This window comes from Salvia miltiorrhiza, chromosome 4 (assembly GCF_028751815.1).
Source record: "Salvia miltiorrhiza cultivar Shanhuang (shh) chromosome 4, IMPLAD_Smil_shh, whole genome shotgun sequence".
Lineage (NCBI taxonomy): Eukaryota > Viridiplantae > Streptophyta > Magnoliopsida > Lamiales > Lamiaceae > Salvia > Salvia miltiorrhiza.
Window position 1 is genome coordinate 55,508,822 of NC_080390.1, and position 12,713 is coordinate 55,521,534.

Genomic DNA, 12,713 nt, shown 5'->3' on the forward strand with positions numbered 1-12,713 from the left:
TTCACTTGATGAATTCAAAGAAATTGAAGTTTGTTGTTGTTGACGGTTGGCTATTTGAGGTACCCATTCTTATTTTAATTCTCACCCTAGTAGAAGTTCTATTCTCTTATTTTATTTCATAAAGGTATAAGTTAACGAAAAAATCATAGCAAATTAGAGATATAAAAATAAAAATTAGAAAATAAAAGTAAATGGCTACAATTGTTTTGTAATAATGTCGCCATGCGTTGAGCACATGGATCGACGACTCAATACAAATATACTATAAGAAGATATAATAAATTACTGAACTCAAAATAATAAAAATAATTTGTTTAAAAAATTACTAAAATTATGAAAATAATTAATGTCATACGTTAAGCAAATAAGCAAATCGATCGATTGGTCAATGAAATTATATAGCAGGACATTATAGTATAATGAATTAATATATATATAAACAGATGTTGTATCCAAATATTTACTTAAAACAAAACACAATAGTATTTTGTAATATTGAAAAAGTTTGTATAACAATCTTCATTTCCTATTAGAAATGGTTTTAGATAATCATCATCCCCTGCAAACCCGGCCCACCAACACATGCCCACACAAAATCAAAATCCCACCACACAGGGTCGGCCCTGAGGGCGGGCGGGCATGGGCGACGGCCCAGGGCCCCAAAAAATTGAGGGCCCAATTTTTTAATATATCCCATTAATTATAGGCTTTATGTATACTAAACAATGTAGATAACATAATTTATTGTCAAAAATTCAAAGTTCAATTTAAAATCAATTTCAAATTAATTTGATGATAATTTTGTAACATAATTTTGAGCGCCCAAAATTTTAAATATATCTCATTAATTATAGACTTTATATATACTAAAAAATATTGGGCAATATAACTTATTGTCAAATTTATATTATATTAAAACTTCAAAGTTCAAATCGAAACATAAAATTATGCTGACAATGCCAGTTACTGACTTACTGTTATACTAAAATGAGCTTCTCAATTTTAAAATCGTTGAAAACGTATTTGAGATCGTCAATGTCCCCAGAGAGATTGAATGATTTGACAATATATATATATATATATATATATATATCTATATCTATATAGGGTCAAGTTAAACAGAGAACAGAGAAATCGTGAAACAAAAACGAACAGATCTACAAATTTAACGAACAGATCAATGTACCGCATGAACAGCAATTTGAACAGACGTATTTAGTAAAAAAAAAGAAAATCTCGCCACCAACAGGATTCGAACCCTGGGCAAATTTCTGTTCATGCGGTACATTGATCTGTTCGTTAAATTTGTAGATCTGTTCGTTTTTGTTTCCGATTTCTCTATTATCTAAATATTTAGCATTCTCCGTTTAACCTTTCTCTCTCTCTCTCTCTCTCTCTCTATATATATATATATATATATATATATATATATAGGGAGAGGTTCAAGAAAGAACCATAAATAAAAGAAGACCGGAGAACCATTTTCAGCCATTCGATCATCAAGATCTACGGTGGATGCATCATCTTATTGGATGAATGCAGATCCTGGGTTCGAATCCTGATGGGAGAATTTTTTTTAAATTTTTTTAGTGCATTAGTTTTAACAGCGAATGCATTAATTTTTACAGTGGATGCATTAGATTTGATGGTTTTCCCGTTCTCACAAATAATGTAGTTCTCTCTAGAATCACACCATATATATATATATATATATATATATATATATATATATATATATATATATATATAGGGTGTGGTTCTAAAGAGAACTACATTATTTGTGAGTACGTGAGAACCATCAAATCTAACGCATTCACTGTAAAAATTAATGCATTCGCTGTTAAAATTAATGCACTCAAAAAAATAAAAAAAATTGCTCCCTTCAGGATTTGAACCCAGGATCTGCATTCATCCAACAAGATGATACATCCACCGTAGATCTTGATAATCGAATGACTGAAAATGGTTCTCCGTTCTTTTTTTATTTATGGTTCTTTCTTGAACCTCTCCCTATATATATATATATATATATATATATATATATATATATATATATATAAGCTCAATAACTTTCAAAAATAGTAAGTTATGTTTTCCTGCCAAAAATCACCTTACTATTTTTGGAAATAATTTTTTGTTTCTATTTTTTTTTATCAATTTCGTCTACACTAGATAATAATAATAATAATAATAATAATAATAATAATAATAATAATAATAATAATAATAATAATAATAATAATAATAAATTCATACAAAAACGTACTAAAAATTAATAAATGTAAATCATATTAGAAATTCTATTTTTAAGATATATATATATATATATATATATATATATAATTATTTATCTACAAATTTATATTTTAAGCTAAAGAGTTCTAAAATGAACAAATATAAGTTTAATCTTTGTAATTGCATTAAATTTTTATAATAAAAAATATAATATAAAAACAATGCTATATAGTAAAAATATATAATAAAAAAAAACAAATTTTAAAATGTTATGATCCTTGATCATGACAAATTTTAAATTTCATCTTTGCTAGGTTGTATATTTGTTAATTTTATCAAAATATAAATTTTAAAATTAAACTATATATTCATTAAATATAAATATATTGTAACATCCCAAATATTTAGATTTATATATAAGTTTAATTATTAGTATTTTCTTTTATAGTTTATTTATTTTTAGATAATTACATGAAACATATAGATATGCACCATTTATTTATTTTATCTAGCTATTATTATTATTATTATTATTATTATTATTATTATTATTATTATTATTATTTCGATTCCTATTAGAACTAGAACTCTTTTATCATCTTTGTTCCTAATCTTATTAGGAGATATACGTAGAATACAATCTTTATAATTTTTCAAACTCTTTAAAGACTAGTATAATTAGAGGCACAATTCGTACCCTAAATTACTCACATACGCAGACTTTGAGGGAAGCAGTAAATAAGGTATTTTTTTTCTGTCAACTAATTTTTCTTTCGTAGCTTCAAGTAGTTGATATTTTTTTTACGGATTAATTCTTTGGAGATTGATTTTTGCTTGTTAGTGGGTAAGAGGCTATAACAATCAATTAACTTTTCCTAATTATTAAAAATTCAATTGAGTTTTAACTTTGCAAAATGCACTGTTTCGTTTTTCTTTCTAATGGTATAGATATTATTATTATTATATGTAGACAAAAGAGGATACGACATATGCTTATGAGATAGTATTTTATTTTATAAATTTTAGAATCCCAATATGTGGTTTTGCAGAAGCCGAAAATAATTGATTTTATGGGGTTTATTTCTTTTGAGGAGTCACAAAAGCTTTACTTATATTTTTTTAAACTTCTGTAATTATAAAAAAAAAAAAAACTTAGTCACCTTATTCATAAGGGATCAGTATTTTCGAAAAAGTATATAAGTCTTGCTTAGTGTATTGATTTAGGTATGATTAAATTAGTTAAACAAAACATTTATAAGTGTGGTTAGTTCTATTTGTTCATAATGTAGATCTGATGCTTCTTACTTTTTTTATTTAAGGGTTATTGTATATAAGTATGTATATGTGTGCATATATTTATATACATATATATTATAAATTTTTTAGATTAAGTTAAATAATTATATTATGTGATTAGGTGCGGTGCAATTAAGATCTTCATTCCGGATTTGATTTATTAGCTTCACTATTAAGGTGAGGGATTTTACGCTTATTCATATGGTTATATATGTTTTTATTATCGTGTTTGATTACTTGTTTACATGCATCTTATGACTATGTTGTTATGTGCGATCATGGGACCTAAGCCATTGATTTATGTTGTTATGTGCGATCATGGGACCTAAACCATTGATCTATGCTATTATGTGCGATCATGGGACCTAAGCCATGATCTATGTTGTTATGTGTGATCATGGGACATAAGCCATTGATCTATGTTGATAAGTTGATCATGGGAACTAAGCCATTGATCTATGTATGTGTTTGGTCATGGGACTTAAGCCATCGACTCAAACTATGATTATGTTTGTTAAGGGGCTCCGGTCTCTTGGCGTATGTTTGCAAGTATGATAACGTGTTTTGATTATATATGTGACAAGTATGATAACGTGTTTTGATTATATATGTGACGTATATGAATATTTTGTTATGTTTCCTCACTGAGTATATTTTCAATATGCTCACCCCTTATCTTCTCAGTTTTGCAGTTCTGGAGTTGAGGTGGCCATGGAAGTCGAGAATGACTAGAGATTTAGTATTTCCATATAAATTTAAGTTGAATATGTTACTTTTTAGTTGATCATTTTATTTCATGTTACTACTTTAGTTTTGGCAAGTTGATTTAAAATTGGTTTAAACTTTTATAATTCAAGAAATTTTATTTAACTATTAGTTCTTCAAAGTTTTTAATTTGAAAAGATTAAGAAAATAGGGGTGTTACATATATAAATATATATAGTACTGTGTATATTAGTTCTTCAAAGTTTTTAACACACTCACACACACACACACATATATATATATATATATATATATATATATATATTAGTACTGTGTATATTTCAGTAGAAATTTTGTATAAGTTATTTTAATATAATGTGTATATATTATATCATCTTTAATTTTGTCATGTATGAACGAAATTAAAATTCAGGGAAAATTTCGGAATGAGCTAAAGTTTATGTATTTATATATATATAAATTTTTTTTTTATCAAAGTTTATGTATTTATATTGTAACTTTATATAGTTGAAAAAATAGCAAAATTCACTAATAGTTTGTGGATTTGTAGTCAATTAACGTCTCAAAAAAATATATTATGAAATGCAAATCAGTAAAAAGTAATTAAAAGTTCCAAAAATCCTTTCAATACTAATAAAAAATTTGAAAGAAAAATATCTAGATATTTTGGTGGAAATTTTTTAAAGATAATAATAATCCTTAGTTAAAAAGGTTTTGTCAAGATCTTGCTCATTCATTTTATATGCCTCCAATTATAAGATGATTTTATCTTCATTTTAATGCTATTATCTTTATTAGAACTATTTTATATAATAATATAAGTAACTTATAGAATTTTATTTTCTAAATATAATATTCTAAAAAATATAATTTTGTTTGTCGTGCATCGCACTGATTTTGCAAGTAAAATTTTTTACTAGATAAAGTCATTTTTTATAAGTAATGGAAAATTTTATTTTTTAATATATTGATGCGCTAATATATTGAAGGCCCATTTTTATAATTTCGCCCAGGGCCTCATTATTCTGAGGACCGTCCCTGCCCACACAAAATCAAAATCCCACCAACTTTGTTCCACTCACACCAAAAAAACCCTAATTTCCCACTGCTTCCGCAATTCCATCAAAATCCCACCAACTTTGTTCCACTCACACCAAAAAAACCCTAATTTCCCACTGCTTCCGCAATTCCAAATTGATAATTCAATTCCCTCGTCATGGACACTGGTTCTTCATCCGAGGAGCAGCAAAGGTTATGTGTTATTCTGAGTATGGGCTGCTATGCTTATGACGTCCACATAGTTGATATAGCCTCGGAGGATGGTGCCGCCGACGGCGAAATCGTCGATTTAAATCATGTTAAAAGAATGGAATTCATTTGTAGATGTTGGATGATTTGTTATTTTCAGTATATGGAGTACAATTTATTTATATTTATAAATTTAAAAACAGGAAAAAAATATAAGCGTGATCACGCTTAAAATTTTCAACGTGTTATGAAACAATACTGTCAAGCTAGCGTGATCACGTCTTTACTTAAAAAAGCTCCCGCGTCAATTTTGCAATTCAATCTTGTATTTTTAGAAATAAATGTGATCACGTCTTTTCTTAAAGAAGCTTCTACATAAATTTTACAATTCGTTTTTTTAGAAATAAACTTGATCACAACTTTTTCTTAAAGAAGTTTTTAATATTAAAATAATTCCTATAATTATACATGCATAGTGACGATTATAATTAACATGTGACTAAATGATTACGTTTTAATGACGATGAAAGGATGCGACTACATGCTGATTTATATAGTGACGGTAAAAATCATGTCACTAAATGAGAAAATTGTAGTGACGGCAAATACATTAATGTGCCTGTTAACTGGAAAATTTAGTGATGTTTGTATCATGTCACTAAATTACATAATTATAGTGACGACAATATCATGTCACTGCAAACAGAAACTATTGTGACAATCTTAAAACGTGGCTACAAATTTTAAAATACAGCGACAAAAATAAATTCGTCACAATTTAATCATATTCAGTGGCAACATCATCAGTCACAATAAACGAGTGCTGATATGCTAGGGCTCAAATGTGCACCCGACGCGGTTGCAGTTCAAGTTGGGTACGGTACGAGCAGTAGCACTAGTATTAATATATTTTCTACTGAAATTGAACATTTCTATGATAGGAGTATTAATTCTGATGGTCAAGTAGTTGATTTTGAAATTTATAACACAGAGTCTAAGCTTTCTTTAAAGCTTCCACCTTTACATATTGGTCGGCAAAGCGCCACCACCATATTTCAACTGTTATAATAAAGTATTAATTAATTGAAGTAAATTAGTGTATGTGAGAAAAAATAAAATAAAATAAAATGATTTATACGAATGGATTTCGCTTGCAATATTATTTAGGGGTAATTGCCCATAAATACATAAACTTTCACATATTTCTGGAATTGCACACCATCTTTAGATTCTGCCCCACAATACATAAACTTTGAGATTCTTCTGTTTTTTTCCCATGGCACCAGAAACCACTAAATGGAGAGATGACGTGGCTGCCGGAAAACACACGTGGATTCGCCGGTGACACGTGGATTCTCTCACAGACACCGCCTCTTCTTTCATCTCCCCCGACGTCCTCTTCTTTGACACCTCTCTGGTCTCCTGTTCCCTCTCCCTCTCTATTTCCCAATTCACACACACAGACGAACCCCCTCGATTCTGGCGACCGCATCGACAAGCCACAACCACCGCCCTCAATTACTCTCATCTCAGCGGTCGACGGCAGCAGCAGCGAAAATCCAGCCACCACCGCCTCTTCTTTCATCTCCCCCGACGTCCTTCTCTTCTCTCACAGACACCGAACAACCCCAACATTGGCGCCGCCACCTTCTTCCCCAACGACAATAGCTGCCTCCCTGACTCTCTCTCCGACTGAATATAGGACACACCCACACACCACCGACCAGCCGCCACCGCTCGGATTTCGAACGGAGGCGCCGCCTGAGCCCTAGCCCTAGCCCCGAGACCACCGATTCCACCCTTCCTTGCTCTGACTACCGACGATAGCAGCGAGGAGCCGCCACCACCGCACGGTCCATCCCCCCTCTTGACTTCAAACAATCAACAACAACACTCAACATTCAACAACAAACCACCAAGACTCAAGTTTGAATATTTTTTTTTCAATGTACAGATCTTGTTTTATTATGTAAACTGCTTGGGGAAATTAGGGCAGTCGAATTTTTCAGTGGTTGACAGGCGTTCCCTGGTCGACGGCACTCCCTGGTCGCGGCATTCCCTGGTCAGCGACGAGCAGAGATTGGGCAATTAGGGCTCGCAAAATTTGGTTCTTCAAACTTAGCGGCGCTCTTCCTGGTCGCGGCCCTCTCTTGGCCGATGGCGGCGCTCCCTTGGCCGACGACGACCAGAGATGGAGAGGGTAAACTGCTTGGCAGCTTTCCCTGGTGGCAGCACTCTCCCTGGTGGCGGCGCTCTCTTGGCCGAGCAGAGATAGAGAGGGAAATTAGGGCTGGGAAAAGAAAGTAGGAATCCAAGTGTCACCGGCGAATCCACGTGTGTTTTCCGGCAGCCACGTCATCTCTCCATTTAGTGGTTTCCGGTGCCATGGGAAAAAACAGAAGAATCTCAAAGTTTATGTATTGTGGGGCAGAATCTAAAGATGGTGTGCAATTCCAGAAATATGTGAAAGTTTATGTATTTAGGGGCAATTACTCCTATTATTTAACATATACTTGAATGAAAAACAATCTATTATTGTAAATAATACAATGAGGTGAAATGATTCATATGATTTCGCAAGACTATGTCACGAAGTCGATATAATTATCCATTATAAATTAAAGATTTATTAATTAATTTAAGTTAAATTAGTTAATTTGAGAGAAAAACAAAAATGAGGTGAAATGATTCATATGATTTCGCTCGCAAGACTATTTAATATATACTTGAATGAAAAAACAATGTGTTATTGTAAAGGACTAAACGCGATATGTGTAGTAGCCCGCTCTTTTATTTATGATAAAAACTAGTAAATGCAATTTTTATAAATGAATCCAGTTTATGGTTCTGATTTTTTTTTATCAGAGGCAGAGTTATTATTTTAGCGTTATATTTTTATAACGTATAAAAAAAAAAAAAAAAAAAAAAAAAAAACGCGACGAGGATTATTGAGCAATCAATAATTATTATTTCCAAGTTATAACTGACTTAGCAAAGTCATGTTATTTATTAATCGAGAAACAGAAGCAGTTATATTTTATTAGTGCTACTAGAAGTCGAGAAATTATTCTGACTGCAACGCAAATTCAATCTATGGATTTAATCTAGATTCATATTACTGTATTAGCATCACCAAGGCATGAGGATATAATTCATTTATTCATCAATCTCATTCTCATACTTTACAAACTCTTATAACCAATTACAGTTTCACCTATCAATGCTATGAAGTAGATACATGAATATGCTAGACATATATGTAAGCATACAATCATCATTATTTTTTTCCACTCCCTAATGTCTCCTACACTATACACGCATAATCTCCACTTCTCCACTCCACCAACTATCTCCACCACCTTTTGCTTTCTTCCACTACATTTTTTCTCACCACCCTTTCCACTCCACTAATTCCACTACACCAAACTTTCCACCTACTCCCTTCCCCACCACACGCAAGAATGCATCTAACATTCCATTATACAGGCAACAATCTTTTCATCATCTTCATTCTTCACTAAGGAACCGAAGAGCAGCCACGAGTTCTGCCATAAGCACACTGCTCCGGCAGTGTTTTGCAAGGCGATTCCAGCCATCCAAAAGGTTCCCAAAAATTCCCAAATTAATTGTGTATCATCTTTCATATGTTTTCTATACTTTGGCAAAATTTCAGAAGGTTTGAAGCTCTTATGATTTATTTATGAATTTGTAAACATCACTGCCCATCTGGAATACATTTTTGGTAAACAATCTTTGGGAGGCCATAAGTAAAGTTTCAATCGGTGAAAACCTTTGAAACTTGAATATGTCACTCTAGACTCCCGTATCTTTCTTTTGACATCGGCCTCACCATTTTTGAATAAGGGAAACAACCGGTATAAATTCTTGAAATCTAGTTCTTATTCCATGTACCATCCAGTAGATTTTACAAACCTACGACTTTGAGGTGGCAAAGCCCGACTTAAATCTTTGATTCTCAAGCCTAGCTTTCTACTGAATATTCAATGACATGTTGGGAACTTACTTGCTTAGTTTTAGAATTTTTGGTGAAGCCTAAAGTTGGTTTTCTGATTTATGTTATGAATCTGCCAAACTTGAACGCTTTTTGTGCACTGAACTTTAGACAGTCATATCTTCTAAACCATGAATGTTCTTAGAGTAAATCCAACTGGAGAGTGTTATGATCTCTCCCTAGTTTCCAGATTGACCCTTGGGGTTCCCAGTGGAGTTTTGTAAAGGGAGATATGAATTTTTAAAGAAAGCCCACTGACTTGGTTGTAATCTGGAAATCTGAAATTTTCAGATTTTTGCTTGTTAAATACCCATCTTTGAGAGGGCATATCTTGCTCGTTTGAATTGTTTTTCATTCGATTCAAATTGGAGAATGATCCTTGAAATGTCTAGTTTCCAGAATGTCTTTTGGAGCCTCATTTGGAGATCCGAGGCAGATTTGGTGTCTGTTGCAAAACAACCCCTTAAGAGCTCAAGTTGTTGAATTATTTTCTATGTATCAAAGTTTATTTTAAAGGATGTTTCATGAAAGATTTAGTATATGTGCGTAACAAGTTTGGGACTATTTATTTTAAATGAGGTCCGTTCTTTATTTAAATTATGATGGACTTTTAATGAATATTTTTGGGATTAAACTCTTATTTCTTGATTTATATAAATAATTTTTTTTAAGGACTTATAAATATGAATTTCGTAGGCCTACTGACCTACTGTGATCGACGGTTTGTCGATGTCTAATAGCTTTGAAAATTTTATAGCAAGTCCCTACATGAGTCTTGAGTACCCTGGTAAAATTTCAGGCCATTCCAACTTCGTTTGATACCTCTTTAAAATGCAAAACCTAAACTGCACATTACTACCGAGAATTTCAGAGAACAGATGAAAGAGTCATTTATTTCAGTAGCTTCATGTGTGATCTAGCTTTCCAAAGTTTTATGGTATTAACCTTATTGTGTTAGATAGATATCCACCAAAGTCGAGCCCAGTTTGACAACGTTTACTATTTTTCAAAAATCCAAGTTTTCGATTGTTCAAAACTGCCGAACATGGTAGATCGTGGTAAAAACGTCATATCTCTCAAACCACTTGGAGTTTTCGACTCTACTTTTTTTTATATGAAACTAGATTCGAAGATCTTTCTTTCGGTATGAGTCTCGAGTCCAGGAGATGTCGGAGTCAGAACAGATTAAATTTTGAAGTTGAGTCAGTGTAAAAACAGAGCATGTTTTGATGATGTTTGATTGTGATTCTTATGTGCCTTATGTGTTTGTGTTGCCTATGTGTTTGAATGAGATTAGACGAGGTATGATTGATTTTTGACTGTCTTTAATGTAACGAATTATGGATGCTAGAACCCTAAAACACTAAAAGATACCCTAGGCACGTAGAATTAGACTTTGTCTTATGACAATTACTTCACGAACTTATCGACTCTTCATCAATGAAGGTCCGGGCGACAGAAAGTGAAGCCGAAGAAGAAACGACTCCACGCCAGCTTTAAGAACAATTGAGGTGGGCAATTTCTTACGCGTAGATAAAATGCTATGCAAGTGTTATGCTTTAAAATGCAAATTGGATCTTCAAGTATGGTATGCTTTATTACGCTTAAATGAGTTAAGCTTTATTATGCTGCACGTTAAATGATTTACGCTATGCTGTTTATACTATTTACGCCCTATGTAATTTACGCTTGATTACACTTATTTACGCTTGAATGCTTTACGCTGATAAGTTTATACTTATGTACGATGCTTGCGTCTGTTGGGGGAGGCCTCCCTCAACAGTACGATGCCGTGTCCGTTGAGGAGGGCCTTCCTCACGGCGCGATGCCTGTGTCCGCTGAGAGAGGCCTCTCTCGCGGCGCGATGCCAGTATGCCAGTATGCCAGTGTTACAGCGTCTATTGGGGGAGGCCTCCCTCAATAGTACGATGCCGTGACCGCTGAGGGAGGCTCCCCTTCACGGTGCGATGCCCGTGTTCGTTGGGGAAGGCCTTCTCCACGACACGATGCGTGTTGATGATTGTTAATGATGAAGAATGCGCTCATGCTGTTTATGAATATGGAAATGTTTAATGAGCAAAGGATTTGAAAGAAACTTATGCCTCTTATGCGAAGTTGTGTTTTGTTGTTGATATTATGTTATATGCTTGGCACTGCCCACTGAGTACTCTTGTACTCAGCCCTTCGTATGTTTATGTTTGTGCAGGTTGAGTTGTGATGGGCGATGAAGTGTTGCTGAGTGGAGTTTTTGTCGAACTTAAAGTAGGCTCAGAAAGGATACATGTCTTCATACATGTATCTCAATTATGCATTCCGCTGTAAACACTGATTATTTCAGTTACGCCTTCCGTTGCAAACTCTGATAATGTTTTAGCCAAGCCCTAACGATGCCTTTTTCCTTTTTAAGGAATATTTCACGCGTATCCAAGCTCTTTGAGTATTCTTTTATGCACCCCTTTCTAAACCCGCTTCGTAATTTCCCTTCCCCAGTCATGGTTTTCCCGGATTAATTATCCTTAATTAAGGCCGGTCGTGACAATATGCCAATAAGACAATGAACTGCTATAGTGTATGTAAGGAAGTCGATATAATCATTCGTTATAAAATAAAGATTTATTAATTATTTAAGTTAAATTAGTGAATTTAAGATAAAATAAAATAAAATGAGGTGAAATGGTTCATATGATTTCGCTCGCAAGACTATTTAACATATACTTGAATCAAAAGCAATGTATTATTGTAAAGTATTAAACGCGATATGTCAATAAGACAATGAACTGCTATAGTGTATGTAAGGAAGTCGATATAATTATTCGTTATAAAATAAAAAAATATTAATCTTACTTAATTATTAGTGTAGAAAAATTATAAAATCACAATTCTCGAAAAAAATAAATAATAGAATTTTCAAGAAAAATAATACCTATGGAAACAAATCTAGGATTATTTTTAGGAGAATCCTTAAATATGTGTAAACAAGTGAATAAAATATTATCAAAAAATGTAAATAATAGGATTTTCGAAAAAAATAATATATATGGAAATAAATTTAAAATTATTTTTAGGAGAATCCCCAAGTTAAAGGAAACAAATCAAAAAATAAATGGGGTAATTGCCTGTAAATTCTAACGTTTACACGGAATTAGTTTTTGCACTTTTTTTTTATTTTTCTACTTTTAAATACCTAACCTTTCGT

At 32.5% G+C, this 12,713-nt stretch overlaps 2 long non-coding RNA genes across 2 annotated transcripts; one reads left to right on the plus strand and one right to left on the minus strand.

Moving 5' to 3' along the window:
• The first annotated feature begins 8,389 nt into the window (after positions 1-8,389).
• LOC131020893 (uncharacterized) lies at positions 8,390-11,945 on the plus strand. The gene is made up of 2 exons (XR_009100798.1): positions 8,390-11,028; positions 11,724-11,945. It is a non-coding gene; the product is annotated as an uncharacterized LOC131020893 (long non-coding RNA).
• LOC131020894 (uncharacterized) lies at positions 8,646-11,933 on the minus strand. Its single transcript, XR_009100799.1, has 2 exons — positions 11,217-11,933; positions 8,646-11,180 (listed from the first exon to the last, which is right to left on the minus strand). It is a non-coding gene; the product is annotated as an uncharacterized LOC131020894 (long non-coding RNA).
• Positions 11,946-12,713: the final 768 nt, after the last annotated feature.